Raw genomic sequence first — 15,808 nt, 5'->3', positions numbered from 1 at the left:
ATATAATATATTAAATATGAGGCTAGGATGTGAATTATAAACATTGTGGATGTGTGTGTCAAGCAGAATTATACGAATAAGATGGAGTGAAAAACCTGAAATAGCAATTTAGACAACAGCTAATAACAGATATCAGTCTTAGAGGCCATTATAAGCAAGAGAGAACAAGTGGGTCTTGACAATTGATTTCAAGCGAGTGATTGTGGGAGCTGCACGCACTAAAGCTGGGAGAGAGTTCCAGAGAGACGGGGCCATGAAGCTAAAAGAGTGCTCTCTGAGTGTGGCGAGCTTTTCCTTGGGTATAACAAGCAGACCTGAGTCGGAGGACCTCAGCTTATGTGCAGGGACATAGCGGGTCAGCAGGTTGAAGAGATACTCTGGACCTGTGTGATGAAGGGCCTTGTAGGCAAGCAGGAGAATTTTGAAAGTAATCAACTTTACAGTTAGCCAGTGCAGCTGGGCAAGACCGGGGGTAATGTGATCATGTTTTTTACATCAGGTAAGGATCCTAGCAGCGGCATTTTGAACCAGCTACAGTCTGTTTATGGCGCGTGAAGGAAGACCACCATAGAGAGAGTTGCCGGAGTCGATTTGAGAGGAGATGAATGCCTTACAGAGTATCTCTGCATCTGGGAGGGAAAGGTAGGGACAGACCTTTGAGATGTTTTGGAGGTTGTAGAAGGAGGATTTGACTACAGAGGAAATTTGGGCATCAAAGGAGAGGTTACTATCCAGAAGTACACCAAGGCTTCGTACAGTGGAGGAAGGCAGCAGCAGACAGTTTCTGAGGTTCAAGGCGGCAATATTGAGATTCTTGAGTTGAGTTTTCGATCCAACGAGAAGAAGTTCAGATTTGTTGGTTGAGCTGAAGAAAATTGACAGAAATCCAGGTCTCAATGTTTTGGATGCAAGCTGAGCGCCGGACCATGGCAGAGGGACATCCAGGGTTTAGTTTTAGGTAGATCTGGGTGTCATCTGCATAGGAGTGAAACATGAAGCTCTGTTGGCGGTTGAGGTGACCCTAGGGAAGCATGTAGATGTTGAAGAGAAGAGGCCCGAGAACAGACCCTTAAGGGACACCGCATGTGACCCAGTTTGAGTCAGCACTGCTTCCATCATAGAAAACAGACTGCATGCATCCAGATAGGTAGAGGACAGCCAGGAGAGACAGGTTCCAGAGATTTCTCTTCTACAGCCCCCTAGTATTCTAGAGCACCAGGGGTCCAGGGGGCACGTGGCAGTAGCTGATTTCAGCAGTATGCTGGAGACATCAGTAATGGAGAGAGGAGAGAAGGAAGACAGAGTAGGAGGGGCAATCGCAGGGGAATCAAGGTGGTCAACTACTAGGGTAAGAGTAAATAGGCTATTTAGAGTGATGCACCGGCATGAATTCTGTGAGAAGGTGAGAAGGATCTGTGCCGTGATTAAGACTCCTGTTTCAGTGTACATGGTCACTGGCTTGTGTCCAGCCTAAGCCCTGATACACTTATACACTTCCAGGCCTGCATGTTGGTGCTCTTACCTCTACAAGCACTGCAGGCTTGAGGTAAAGATGCATTTTTTGAGCCAGATACAGCAGTGTGCACATTTATTATTAAGCCCCCCACCCCCCTTTGCTTCTGAATAGAATACTAGAGGGCTGTAGAATACTAGGGTGCTCTAAAATACTAGGGGGTTGTAGAATACCAGATTGCTCTAGAATACTAGGGGGCTGTAGAATACGAGGGTGCTCTAGAATACTAGGGGGCTGTAGAATACCAGGGGCTGTAGAATACCAGGGGGGCTGTAGAATACTAGGGGGCTGTAGAATAGCAGGGGGGCTGTAGAATACTACGGTGCTCTAGAATACCGGGGGGGGGGGGCTGTAGAATAATAGTTACACACATGGGTTGACTTTGGCCTTGAAAAAAGTGATGCATCCCAAAAAGCCATGTCATTGAAATCTCATCAGATTTCAGGATTATTGTTGAAAGTGGTATTGTGCATTTGTGCTGCTTAATTCTAAAAATGACTCTATGTACATTGAGAAAAAAAATTGCTTTTTAAAATAGATATATTTTCTACATATTATATTTTACTACCATCATGGGTGGGTTTTGGAACTTGATTCTCTAAATCTTTTTTTTTTTTTTTTGTTAAACTAGATTTATTTTAAATTAAAATGTCCCATTGTACTCTAAGATGATTAGTAGTCATGGTAACTACAAACCCATCTTGTTTTTCTCTTGAGCTGGTTCAGGGCACAATCCTTGCATAAAGATTGCAGTGTGCATTCAGTCAGTGTCACCTGTAGTGGTACAGTAGAAACTTCATAGGGTAAATGCAAGTGACCTCAGGAGAAGTAATGTGTTCTGGGGTTCATGCTGAATATCAATACATAGTGAAATCTTATAAGGCATGGTAGTTTCAAACATGAAATAAGGTCAAACGATATATAAAGATATGTACAGTACTAGATAACTTAAATGTCACATAAAACTGTACTTTCATATTTTGTACAGTATGATACTGCGAAGAGATCACTATAGACAGGGCCGTGTTAAGCCAATGGGCTACATGGGCTGAAGCCCAGGGCCCCGCCTCCTAGGGGGGCCCCCGCCGTCCCTGTAAAGCAGTGGTCCTCAAAGTGGTGCCCGCTGGCAAATTCAGTGCTGCTCGCTTATGCTGTGCTTGTACGTACTCGACATATATTTTTTTTCCTGAAGGACCTCTGCGATACGATCATCCAACGGAATCACGGTATTCTGCATGAAAATTGAAGGCGAGTGAGTAGCCAATGGGAAAGTGAAAGATCCGACAGCTGTCCAATCATTCGTGAGCAGAGGCGGGCTGTTAATATGCCGGGTAAGCACTGAATTTCGCCGACTGTTATTGAGAAAAATAATACATTTCAGTATTTAGAATTTAATTTTCTCTATATATATTTTTTAATTTCACCAGACAAGGGAAACACCGTAGTAGATTTAGTTACAAATCCACTTTCTCTGAATAATTGCACTGGGAGATGAGCGATCTTTAAAACAGAGTAGTGTTGACAGATTTGACAAATTGACACAAAGCGAGACGCTATCTATCCTCTTATTTTAGTTTATTCATGGTTATCTATGTAAACATGTTATTTAAAAATATTTGCATTGCGTATTTTATATGAATTATTTAAAAAATAAGCGCAGCACGCACAATTACTGCCTGAGACTTGGCCTTATCACAGTAAACAAAGAATAACTCCCACTAAAACTCTCTATATATAACGTTATACTATAAGAACCTATGCAATAGTCAGCGTGCCCGCAAACAGCCAAGTAAGATCAATTTTTATGCCCGTGCCCAAATTACTTTGAGGACCACTGCTGTAAAGTCAAACTGATAACGGTTGGCAAATAAAAAAGCACGTATTAAACTAAACAATTTGACTATTTTTTAAAACATTTTTGTGTCCTTTTGGCATGCCGTAGTTATTTGACGAAATAAAAAAAAATCTTATGCTAACTCAAATAAGAAAAGCTGAGTAGCGGTGCGAAAAAAAAAGAAAAATCACTAAACTCAAACTAGCTAAATCCGAGGAGGTTATAAATAGTACCCCAAAACTCACTAAACTCTTAAAAGTCAGTGTCAGAAGAATGAAAGTGAGGAAGAGCCACATGACGAGTCAGAGGAGCAAGCAGAGAGCAGCGAGTCGGTTAGCGCTGGGTGCACAGCCACTACAGCAGAGGAGAAAAACGAGAGCCAGCCATTGAACTGCCAATTTAAGGCGAGAGAAACTGACAAAACAGATAATGCTATTGCTAGTGTAACCCTTATTAAAACTACAGTGCATGCAGGACCACACGGTTACGTAATGGGCAGCTAGGCTGCGTCTCCTCCTAAATATTAGTTTTGGTTTGAATGAATTACTGTGAATAAAACAACCTGTTGTTTTAGCGTACTCTGCGTTGTGTTGTGTATTATTATTTGTTTGTCCCAGACCACAATCACTCTGGCTCAGACTCAGGTACAACAGAGTTTATTTTTGGCTCATCTCCTGCAAACGAAACCAAGTATAGCAGACAGACATCAGCACACTGTTGCACAGCCGGAGCCATTTTACAAACTAACTCCAGTATGCTGATGTAAATTACCCACATGGAGAAGAAACAGGAAGTGTCCCAGAATTCCCTACCAGTTTGTAGTTTATTTGCTAACTTCTTAAACTAGCTGGCTACACTCTCCCCTGTTGCAGAAAAGGACGCCCTCGTCTTACATGTTAATGCAAACGTATGTCACAACTGTTGCAAACTCTAAAGTCTCTGGGAATCCGCAGGGCCTGTTTCTTCTTTTGGGTTTCCCAGATTTGCCTGCCCCTAGCAATCTTCTGGCAATATCGGCACTGTTCAGAACCTAGAGTCTCTGCGTGGTGCTCTAAAGATAACCTATTAGGTGGCCTCCTCTGCCGAGTGGAGCGGCGGAGTTCGATGTTTCCTGGGGCCTGGCCCATGGCAGGCGGACCTGCTCTGGCCTGGCTACGGATACTTAAAATCTCCGGGGTCTGGCTCGGGGCGGATGGACCCTCCGGGGTCTGGCTCGGGGCGGATGGACCCTCCGGGGTCTGGCTCGGGGCAGATGGACCCTCCGGGGTCTGGCTCAGGGCGGATGGACCCTCCGGGGTCTGGCTCGGGGCGGATGGACCCTCCGGGGTCTGGCTCTGGGCAGATGGACCCTCCGGGGTCTGGCTCGGGGCAGATGGACCCTCCGGGGTCTGGCTCGGGGCGGATGGACCCTCCGGGGTCTGGCTCGGGGCGGATGGACCCTCCGGGGTCTGGCTCGGGGCGGATGGACCCTCCGGGGTCTGGCTCGGGGCAGATGGACCCTCCGGGGTCTGGCTCGGGGCGGATGGACCCTCCGGGCCTGACAACTCACTACCTAAACAGATGTGGTCTGGGTTGTGCGTTTCTGAATAGTCAGCCACTATTTCTGTATCATGATAACCCCTTTCCCAGCTAAGCTGACTGTCATTATCGCTATCGTCTCTATCGCTGAGAAATGGATGGGTGCCCAAGCCCATGTGTCTGCTAGGTGCGAGTGCAATTGATTTAGGGAGCTTCTCTGTTCCTATGCTATCAATCTGATTCCCCCGGTCTCTTGCTTGTGACCCTACCTCTACATATAAGTTTTCCTCATCCTCAGAGGTGTCTATTTCAAAATTTGACCTTACGTGGCTAGTGTTCGAACCCTGATCATCCATACAGGTAAGCTGCTTGGTATTGTTTAATGGGAGAAACATACAGGGCGTCAGTAAGTTTTGGTGAATAACTCTTTCCCCCCCTCCCGTTTCTGGACGCACAGCGTATACTGGCAGATCAGATTGTTTACGAACTACAATGTGCGGTATTTTCTCCCACTTGTCTCCCAATTTTTGTTTTCCTCGAACACTTTTATTTGCCACTAGGACACGGTCTCCTGGTCTCAAGGTAATTTCTTTTGCTTTCTGATCGTAATACCGTTTCTGACGGCGCTTGGATCTTTCAGATTCCAACGTTGCTTGCTTGTAAGCCAACTCCAGTCTACTACGGAGACTTGACACATATTCCTCTGGCTCTGTTTCCTCCTCCTCCTGGCATGGGAGCCCCAAAGCCAAATCCACTTTAAGACGAGGATGTCTTCCATACATGAGGAAGTAGGGTGAGAAGCCTGTGGACTCATGACGGGTGCAGTTATATGCGTGGACCATGGGTTCAACGTACTCCTTCCAGTTTGACTTCTGGTGAGGTTCCAGGGTTCCCAGCATGTTCATCAAGGTTCTGTTAAACCTTTCAGTGGTACCATTACCTTGTGGGTGGTAGGGAGTGGTTCTGCTTTTGGCTACCCCCATTGATTTCCAGAGTTGGCGCAGGAGACCACTCTCAAAGTTCCTCCCTTGGTCAGTGTGTATCCTTTCGGGAATCCCGTAATGGCAAATGAAATGTTTCCACATAACCTTGGCTATGGTAGCTGCTCTCTGGTCAGGAGTAGGATAAGCCTGAGCATAGCGTGTAAAGTGATCGGTAACTACCAGGATATTTTCTATACCCCCTTTGCAGCGCTCCAAGGTGAGAAAATCCAGGCATACAAGCTCTAAAGGCCTAGTCGTGTGAATAGAGATCAGGGGTGCACGGGCACCCTGTGAACTTTTCCTTAGGCAGCATCTTTCACATGATTCACACCAGTGTTGGATAGTGGAAAACATAGCTGGCCAATAGCATCGTGCACGCATAAGATCTACGGTTCGTTCCATCCCCAAGTGGCCCATGTCGGTGTGTAGCATGTCGAATACTTCCCGCCTTAGCTTTTCAGGCAGCACCACCTGTCTAACTTCATTCCCTTCTGGCGACTTGAATGTTCTATAGAGGATGTCCTCTTCAAACGTCAGCTTGTTCCACTGTCTCAGCATCGCTCTGACAAGGGTCTCCTCCTGCTTCCTCTTCCTTACACTTGGTGCCCGTCCAGCCTTGAAGTAACGCAGCACAACGGAGATTACTGGGTCCTTTTCTTGATGTCTCCTAAGCTCCTCCCTAGGCAGTCTGGGGATGACCTCAGCCCACTGACTGGGTGGTGCAGTGCTGGATAGAGTATTTCTGGTGGAGTTAAATTCCCCTTGGTCTGAAGTGCTAGCGGTATTGACATTACAACCGACCTTCAGTATGCTTGCAATTTCAGCTCTCGGCATGTGTGAGAGGCCATCTGCGTTCGCGTTGCTCTTTCCCGGGCGGTATTTTATCTCGAAGTCAAACTCCACTAGCTTTGCAACCCACCGTTGCCCTGTTGCATCAAGGTGGGCAGTATTGGTTACATATACCAACGGGTTGTTGTCAGTCAACACAGTGAAACGGTGCTCTAACAGGTAGTCCCTCAGCTTCTCAGCTACTGCCCACTTCAAAGCCAGGAACTCAAGTTTGTGAGCCGGGTACCTTTTCTCGGAGGGGGTGAGACAGCGGCTGGTGTACGCAATTACCCTCTCTTTGCCGGACTGCACCTGGGCCAGCACTGCACCTAACCCCTCTGTTGAAGCATCCGTCTGGAGAACAAATGGAAGGCTGTAGTCGGCGTACCCTAAGACGGGTGCTGTTGTCAATCTCTCCTTCAGCTCAGTGAATGCTTGATCACATTGCCCTGTCCAACTGAATGGTGGTGGCCTCCCGGCCGGTTTGTGGGGCCGTTTTCCCTTCTTAGGGGACCCTGCGGTCAGGTGAAAGAGGGGTGCTGCTAAACTGGAGTAATTTTTTATAAATCTCCGGTAATAACCGGAGAACCCCAAAAATTGCGCTACCTCCTTCCTGTCTGTCGGGGTCTTCCAGTTCCGCACCTGCTGTATTTTCTCTGGGTCGGTGGCTATACCACCGGCTGACACCACATGTCCCAAATATTTAACCTCTTTCCGGAGCAGGTGGCACTTCTTAGGTTTTAACTTAAGCCGGAACTGGCGCAGCCGGTCAAAAACTAACTGCAGGCGCTCTAGGTGCTCGTCAAATGTTCGGGAGAATACAATGACATCATCTAAGTATATCAGCACAGCTGAAAAATTTAGGTCTCCCAGGCAGTGAGTCATCAGTCTTTGGAAGGTGGCTGGTGCATTCTGCAGGCCAAAAGGCATTCGGTTGCACTCAAACAGGCCCATGGGTGTAGTGAATGCAGTTTTGGGCTTGTCGTGTTCAGCCACCTCTACCTGCCAGTAGCCGGAAGTGAGATCCAGTGTGGAGTAGAATTCAGCATCACCAAGAGCATCCAAGGCCTCCTCAATACGGGGCATAGGGAATGCATCTCTCACCGTCTTTGCATTTAGTTGTCTGTAGTCAATGCAGACTCGGATTGAGCCGTCTTTCTTCCTGGCCACTACAATGGGTGAGGCATAAGGGCTCTGACTTGATCTAATGGCTCCCGCTTCAACCATATCCTGTAGATGTCGTCTAACCTCCTGAAACTGGGCTGGTGGGATCCTACGGTAAGGCTGGCGCATGGGCTTGTTATCAATCAATGGTATTTCATGCTTGACAGCGGATGTACATCCAAGGTCGAACTGATTAACTGAAAACACATCAGAGTTCCTCCGGAGCAGTTCTTCCAGCTTTTCCTGTTGTTCCTGGTTCAGCACTGCTGCCTCCTTCAAATCCATCTCCGGAATGTCCGATTGAACTGGTGCTTTATCTGGTGGGGAAGAACTTTGTTGATCATGCGACGAACCGGCTGTGCTACCTAGATCTGGGGTAGGGTCAGAGGGAACCACTGTTTCTACGCTGCTCAGTGCAGAGATGCTAGCTACTGTCTGGCCCCTTTTTATAACAATATTGTATGTGCTTTGGTTGTAGAGGTGCACTAGAGTCCGCCCATGGACCTCATCTGCCACTGCTTCTTCCACCACCATGTTTTTAATAAACTGTTTGCCATCTGGAGGTCCGATAAGTACAGTGTATGGACTCCTATCACGAGACCATGGAGCCTTGACTGTTATGCATCTGTGTTCCCCAGGCTTAATTTTCACTGGCTGTTTTCCTGCATAACGAACTTGTGACACCGTCTTGGGCTCCCTTCCGGGTGACTTCACCCTCACCTGTTGGTAGGCAGCATGCCAGGCTGGATGTTCATCTTTCAGGCAGCTAGGGAACTCTCTGCCCAGCCGTTTTTCTAAGTCCTGCTTGCTAGCCCTAATAACATTTGTTCCTAACAGAAGTGGTACAGACTTTCGGTACTGTGTCGCCGGCACAACGAAAACTGGAACAGCCGCATAGGTCTGGTCTAGCAAAGACAAATTCAAACGCAACACCCCTTGATGTGGGACCTCGTGACCTCCAGCCCCTTCTATGCGGATATCAACCTCATCTGGTCTCAGGTTTCTGAGGGTGGGGTGTTGGTGCCAAAACTCCTCAGTAATTGATGTAATCTGGGATCCTGAATCAATTAGGGCTCTACAGGGGACACTATTCACCACAACAAAATCTTCATTCATTGGGCCAACTAAACTGGAAGAATTTGTCTCCCCACTGCACTCCATCTGTGGCGCACTGTGAACACAGGTAACTATAGGGCTGGTCTTGTTTTCGTTGCCCTCCACTTGCCCCTCAGTGTCAGGCTGTACTAGTTTAAATGAGAATTGTTTTCTCCTACACTGTGCTGCACAGCATAAGCATTTGGCTGGTTACGGCACCCCCGAGCGATGTGGCCAACTTGACCACACCGATGGCACACAAAGGGCTCCTGGCGATGCGGAGGTCTCTGAGTCGCTGCTCCATTACCACTTCCTTGGCTACTGGTGGGGACATACCTGTAGGTAGTAGCAGTTTGTTGCATAACCATGGCCTCCAAACGCCCCATCTTCTCAGACTGCTGTCTCTGGTGAGTGGCAAGGTCCTGAACTAGGGTGGTAAGACTCTGAACGGCATCACTTAACCCTCTTGTGGCTGCTGCTTCCTGCTGGGGCAAAACATTACTTTGCATGCTCCCCTCTGCACTGACTGCAGCCTGCTGCATGCTGCTAACACTCTTTGCTCTCACCTTCTTGTCGCCTAGTGAATTTTTCTCCCTCACCAGCTGTCTCAGTTCTCCCTGTAACTGCCTGAACGTAAGATAGCGAGGCTGCATGGGGGCAAGACGATCACGTACATCTTTCTCACTTATGCCACGCATGAACTGCTGGGTGAGTTTATAGTCCCTGTCTTGGAGTGCCCCGCCTCCATTTATTTTTTCTTCAATGCTCCTCAATAAGGCATCTAGCTCTATGGCATAGGTGGAGGCTGACTCATCTGGGCGCTGGTGTCGCTCATAAAAGTCTGCCATTGGGTCAAGAGATAAATGGCAGTCACTGTACTCAGCCCTCAACTCCTCAAAGGCTCTGGAGGCGATCTGCTCTTCTAATGGGAGGTTCAATACGAGCTTCCTTGCTCCACCACTCAGGTAACGCACCAGTGTGTCAAAATGTAGGGACGCTGGAACATGTGTAGCACTCAACAAGTATTGGATATCCTTAATCCAGTCTTCTATATCAATCCTGCAATCTTTACTATTGCTGAATAATGGAATACCTCGCACCTGATGCATCGCTGGCACATAGGTAGGAGTTGGGCCCACTGGGAACGTTTTGCATTTTGTCATCTGGGGCATGGCTCTGGTCTCCTCCTCCTCATCAGAACACCATCCAGATGGTTCTGTCTTCACAGGCCTTTCTGACCAGCCCTTTCTACTCTCAGACATCTTCTGTGACCAGTCCTCCCTCAATCCAGCAGTAAAACCAGAAGAATATTCTTCTGTCTTTCCCTTTCCAGAACTAAACTGCTTAGCCATAGGTCTGCCTTGTTAGTAACCGCTAGTTGTTTACTTAATTATTATTTATTTGTTTATTTATTTTTATCTTTTTTTTTTTTTTTTTAAATCCGTATTCACCTTTTATTTGTCTATTTAATTTATGTTTACGCTTCCCTTAGAAGCTGCCCATCCGGGTCACGGCACCAGATATAATAAAAAAATGTAACCCTTATTAAAACTACAGTGCATGCAGGACCACACGGTTACGTAATGGGCAGCTAGGCTGCGTCTCCTCCTAAATATTAGTTTTGGTTTGAATGAATTACTGTGAATAAAACAACCTGTTGTTTTAGCGTACTCTGCGTTGTGTTGTGTATTATTATTTGTTTGTCCCAGACCACAATCACTCTGGCTCAGACTCAGGTACAACAGAGTTTATTTTTGGCTCATCTCCTGCAAACGAAACCAAGTATAGCAGACAGACATCAGCACACTGTTGCACAGCCGGAGCCATTTTACAAACTAACTCCAGTATGCTGATGTAAATTACCCACATGGAGAAGAAACAGGAAGTGTCCCAGAATTCCCTACCAGTTTGTAGTTTATTTGCTAACTTCTTAAACTAGCTGGCTACACTAGCTCTGATACGGCATGTTGGGGTCCGATAACTGAGGAGGTGAGGTCGCACTAGGTGAGCAAGTGTCCCCTTATTTGCCAGTAAGACAGTAATTTTTCCGCCTCAGAGAGAATTGAATGAATTACTGAATTTAATGACTCAATCATTTAACTCTCATGTTCACTGAACATGACCTACTTCGCAAACTGGACTTCACGAACATTAGTAAGGAATTCTTGTTTTAAGTTTTAAGGCAAGAAAGCATAAGATCTAGCAATGGTAAGTCAAATGTGTCTTTATACTTTGCAATGTTAAGGAGGCTTGAGAGTAGCGCCGATTACACTATGTTTTTGTCTAATGTCAGCGTTGATTTAATTCGAAACGATGCGGTCGGTAATGAGAGCTAGTGGTACCGACTACCATACTATTTTGCATGCCATAGCTACTGTGATGTGAGTGGTAATGCTGTCCACTGCCTATTCGAATGACATTATTGTGTTGGTATTGTATGAGTTTGTGCTTGGGGGGGGGGGGTCTCCAAGGGGGCCCCTGAAATGTCAGTAGCCCTGGGCCCCCAAATACCTTAATACGGGCCTGACTATAGAGATGCACTTTAGAGACGGTCAGGTTTGAAAGGGCTGTGACGCTGTGATAAAATGGCTCCTCTTTCAGCTCGTTCTTCCACATTTGGATATTGTATTTTCCTCTGACTTCAGCTAGTTTCACATCGTCTGATAATAAGCCCTTGCTGAAAGTTACTTGGCATGTTTGATACATAAGGACATAAGAACATGAGAAAGGTTACAAACGAGAGGAAGCCATTCAGCCCATCTTGCTCGTTTGGTTGTTAGTAGCTTATTGATCCCAGAATCTCATCAAGCAGCTTCTTGAAGGATCCCAGGGTGTCAGCTTCAACAACATTACTGGGGAGTTGGTTCCAGACCCTCACAATTCTCTGTGTAAAAAAGTGCCTCCTATTTTCTGTTCTGAATGCCCCTTTATCTAATCTGCATTTGTGACCCCTGGTCCTTGTTTCTTTTTACAGGTCAAAAAAGTCCCCTGGGTCGACATTGTCTATACCTTTTAGGATTTTGAATGCTTGAATCAGATCACTGCATAGTCTTCTTTGTTCAAGACTAAATAGATTCAATTCTTTTAGCCTGTCTGCATACGACGTGCCTTTTAAACCCAGGATAATTCTGGTTGCTCTTCTTTGCACTCTTTCTAGAGCAGCAATATACTTTTTGTAACGAGGTGACCAGAACTGAACACAATATTCTAGGTGAGGTCTTACTAATGCATTGCAAAGTTTTAACATTACTTCCCTTGATTTAAATTCAACACTTCTCACAATATATCCGAGCATGTTGTTGGCCTTTTTTTATAGCTTCCCCACATTGTCTAGATGAAGACATTTCTGAGTCAACTTAAGATCCTGGAATTTTATTAAACTGCTTGTTCCTTTGTAGGGTATCGACAGTTTGTCACTCATTTCAGTTTGCAGCAGCCAATGACTGGAATGAGTTTCAACACAAGTTCACATTACAACGGTTCATATGTGAGATTGCTTTAAGTCGTAGGGTTGACTCATTGCTGACTGACATCTGTACCTGTTAAGTTGCTGCTGAGTTTTATGTTTTATGATTTATTATGTGTTTTACTCCTTGTTAATTGTGTTTGATGTTGTTTGCTGTGGTGGTGTGAGCCTCTTACCAGGTCCTCATTGGCAATGAGAATTTCATCTTAATTGACTCATCTGGACAGATACAGGTTTTGACTAATTGATTGATGTTTGTGGCATGCAGATTTTCATATATATATATATATATATATATATATATATATATATATCATGGCTGACCTGATATGCAGTGTGGTCATTTACATAATCTGCAATGTAATTCTGACTGGATTCAAATTTAGTGAAATGGTCTCATTTATATAACAAAATAAAATACAACCTTTCATGTTTTTAATGTCTAAGTTAGATATTATAGTAACAAGGAATGACTGCGTAAATTTCCATGCAAATTGGTTGTAGTGACGTTTTTTTCAGACTACAACAACTCTGTTGCAGTGCTGAGGTGTGTTTGGGTGTGAAGTGTACCGAGCACTGACTCAGAAATCTAGAGTTGCATCATTTCACACAAGCATGCAAAACTGCTTCATTTTCAGATATAAAACTATAATCTGGGGCAAAAACAGTCTGCATGACTTTGATTCAAATGACTGTTTGAAAATAGAAATTTGACGGTGCTAAACCTCCCCTTTATCTAAAAATGAGTTACATGCAGGAATGTAATACTATACCTAACCTGGCTTCACCTTGAACTAGTTATTATCGTAGATACAGCAACATTGATGCACAGAAACACTCCATCAGTCCATTGCTACTCTCGCCTGGTGAGGCATAGCCTTCAATGACCGTCAGTGGTGAGGTGGAGACCCAGCTTGACTGGAAGGGAGATACAGTTGAAAAGGAAGAATGATTTGGGAAAGACGACCTTGATTAGCTAGCCTTAGCCTTTAGAAATTCACATCTGCTTATTTGTAATTGAGCCCTACAGTCACAATAAATCAATTTTTAATATTAAAACAAAGTATTGAGATATTAAAACATATCTCTCTCTATATATATTTGTCCAGGATACACAACTGAGATGCCACATCTTGTTTAAAGTGTGGAATTCAAAGGAACTTAATTTACAAATTACAAAAAGGGACGATCTTGACGCCACACTGAAAAGGGTTGTACAGACCTGAATCAATGTATCAGATCAATGACTGAATGACTCCCATCCTGTCCACTGCAATGAGCTTGAGTTCATTCTTCATCAAATTCCAGAGCCCATTTATTCACCTTTGTATTTTAGTGTAATATCTGTCCAAATGAAACATTCTCAAAATTACAAAGCTGAGGGTTATCTCTTCTGCCAGCACTTTTATGCTTCATCTTTATTCATTCAGATTGAAGGCAGAAACACAAAGTTGCACACTTTTATATAATTAAATCTTGTTTTATCCTGTCAGAACAAATCATCCATACCAGTCTTTTCTTTTTCTGTCACTATGAATATTTTAAACTACATCACACTACGAAGTCAAGCTTAGAGGGATATTGAGGCAGCAACTATGGGTAAAATAGCTACAAAACTCATGGATCTGATATCTGCTGAATTATATCCAGCACATATTACAAGTGAATAAGTAGTAATGGTTGGAAATACATTTCCTATGAATAAAATATAACTAAAGAAGAAATACATGTTTCATGACCAATTCAAGCTAAGAACACACTGTAACTGCTGAGTCTTTGACATGTTATCCTTCATGATGTCTACTGTACACAATGCATTAATTACATTGTCATTGTAGGAAACTAAAATGTTTGAATTGCTGACGTGGAGATGTTGTGATTTATTGAGTGTATCACTCTTGTTATAGAACCTATAAGGGCAACGTTTACAAATTCTATTTGGACGGAAATGTGGATGATTCATTAGCCATCACTATGTTATTAGACAAACTTTTAAAATGTACTCTAAGACAGACTTTTAAAATGTACTCCCAGCACGACTTTTAAAATGTACTCCCAGACAAACTTTTAAAATGTACTCCCAGCACGACTTTTAAAATGTACTCCCAGCACGACTTTTAAAATGTACTCCCAGACAAACTTTTAAAATGTACTCTAAGACAGACTTTTAAAATGTACTCCCAGCACGACTTTTAAAATGTACTCCCAGCACGACTTTTAAAATGTACTCCCAGCACGACTTTTAAAATGTACTCTAAGACAGACTTTTAAAATGTACTCCCAGCACGACTTTTAAAATGTACTCTAAGACAGACTTTTAAAATGTACTCCCAGCACGACTTTTAAAATGTACTCCCAGCACGACTTTTAAAATGTACTCCCAGCACGACTTTTAAAATGTACTCCCAGCACGACTTTTAAAATGTACTCCCAGCACGACTTTTAAAATGTACTCCGTGACAAACTTTTAAAATGTACTCCCAGCACGACTTTTAAAATGTACTCCCAGCACGACTTTTAAAATGTACTCCCAGCACGACTTTTAAAATGTACTCTAAGACAAACTTTTAAAATGTACTCCCAGACAAACTTTTAAAATGTACTCCCAGCACGACTTTTAAAATGTACTCCGAGACAGACTTTTAAAATGTACTCTAAGACAAACTTTTAAAATGTACTCCGAGACAGACTTTTAAAATGTACTCTAAGACAAACTTTTAAAATGTACTCCGAGACAAACTTTTAAAATGTACTCCCAGCACGACTTTTAAAATGTACTCCCAGCACGACTTTTAAAATGTACTCTAAGACAGACTTTTAAAATGTACTCCCAGCACGACTTTTAAAATGTACTCCCAGCACGACTTTTAAAATGTACTCCGTGACAAACTTTTAAAATGTACTCCCAGACAAACTTTTAAAATGTACTCCCAGCACGACTTTTAAAATGTACTCCCAGCACGACTTTTAAAATGTACTCCCAGCACGACTTTTAAAATGTACTCTAAGACAGACTTTTAAAATGTACTCTAAGACAAACTTTTAAAATGTACTCCCAGACAAACTTTTAAAATGTACTCCCAGCACGACTTTTAAAATGTACTCCCAGACAAACTTTTAAAATGTACTCCCAGCACGACTTTTAAAATGTACTCCCAGCACGACTTTTAAAATGTACTCTAAGACAGACTTTTAAAATGTACTCCCAGCACGACTTTTAAAATGTACTCTAAGACAGACTTTTAAAATGTACTCCCAGCACGACTTTTAAAATGTACTCCGAGACAGGACTTTTAAAATGTACTCTAAGACAAACTTTTAAAATGTACTCCGAGACAAACTTTTAAAATGTACTCCCAGCACGACTTTTAAAATGTACTCCCAGCACGACTTTTAAAATGTACTCT

General features: G+C 43.9%; 1 protein-coding gene across 1 annotated transcript in view; it reads left to right on the top strand.

The window, feature by feature from the left end:
* LOC131708081 (G2/M phase-specific E3 ubiquitin-protein ligase-like) overlaps window positions 1-15,808 on the top strand; it is a 74,033-nt gene that overhangs the window by 4,214 nt on the left and 54,011 nt on the right. The window contains exon 2 of the mRNA XM_059010157.1: window positions 500-642. The gene's annotated coding sequence lies outside the window, so the exon portion shown is untranslated. The remainder of the gene's footprint in view (window positions 1-499; window positions 643-15,808) is intronic.

Source organism: Acipenser ruthenus, chromosome 3 (assembly GCF_902713425.1).
Source record: "Acipenser ruthenus chromosome 3, fAciRut3.2 maternal haplotype, whole genome shotgun sequence".
Lineage (NCBI taxonomy): Eukaryota > Metazoa > Chordata > Actinopteri > Acipenseriformes > Acipenseridae > Acipenser > Acipenser ruthenus.
Note: the sequence above shows the minus strand (reverse complement) of the source record. Positions and strands in the feature narration are given on the sequence as shown.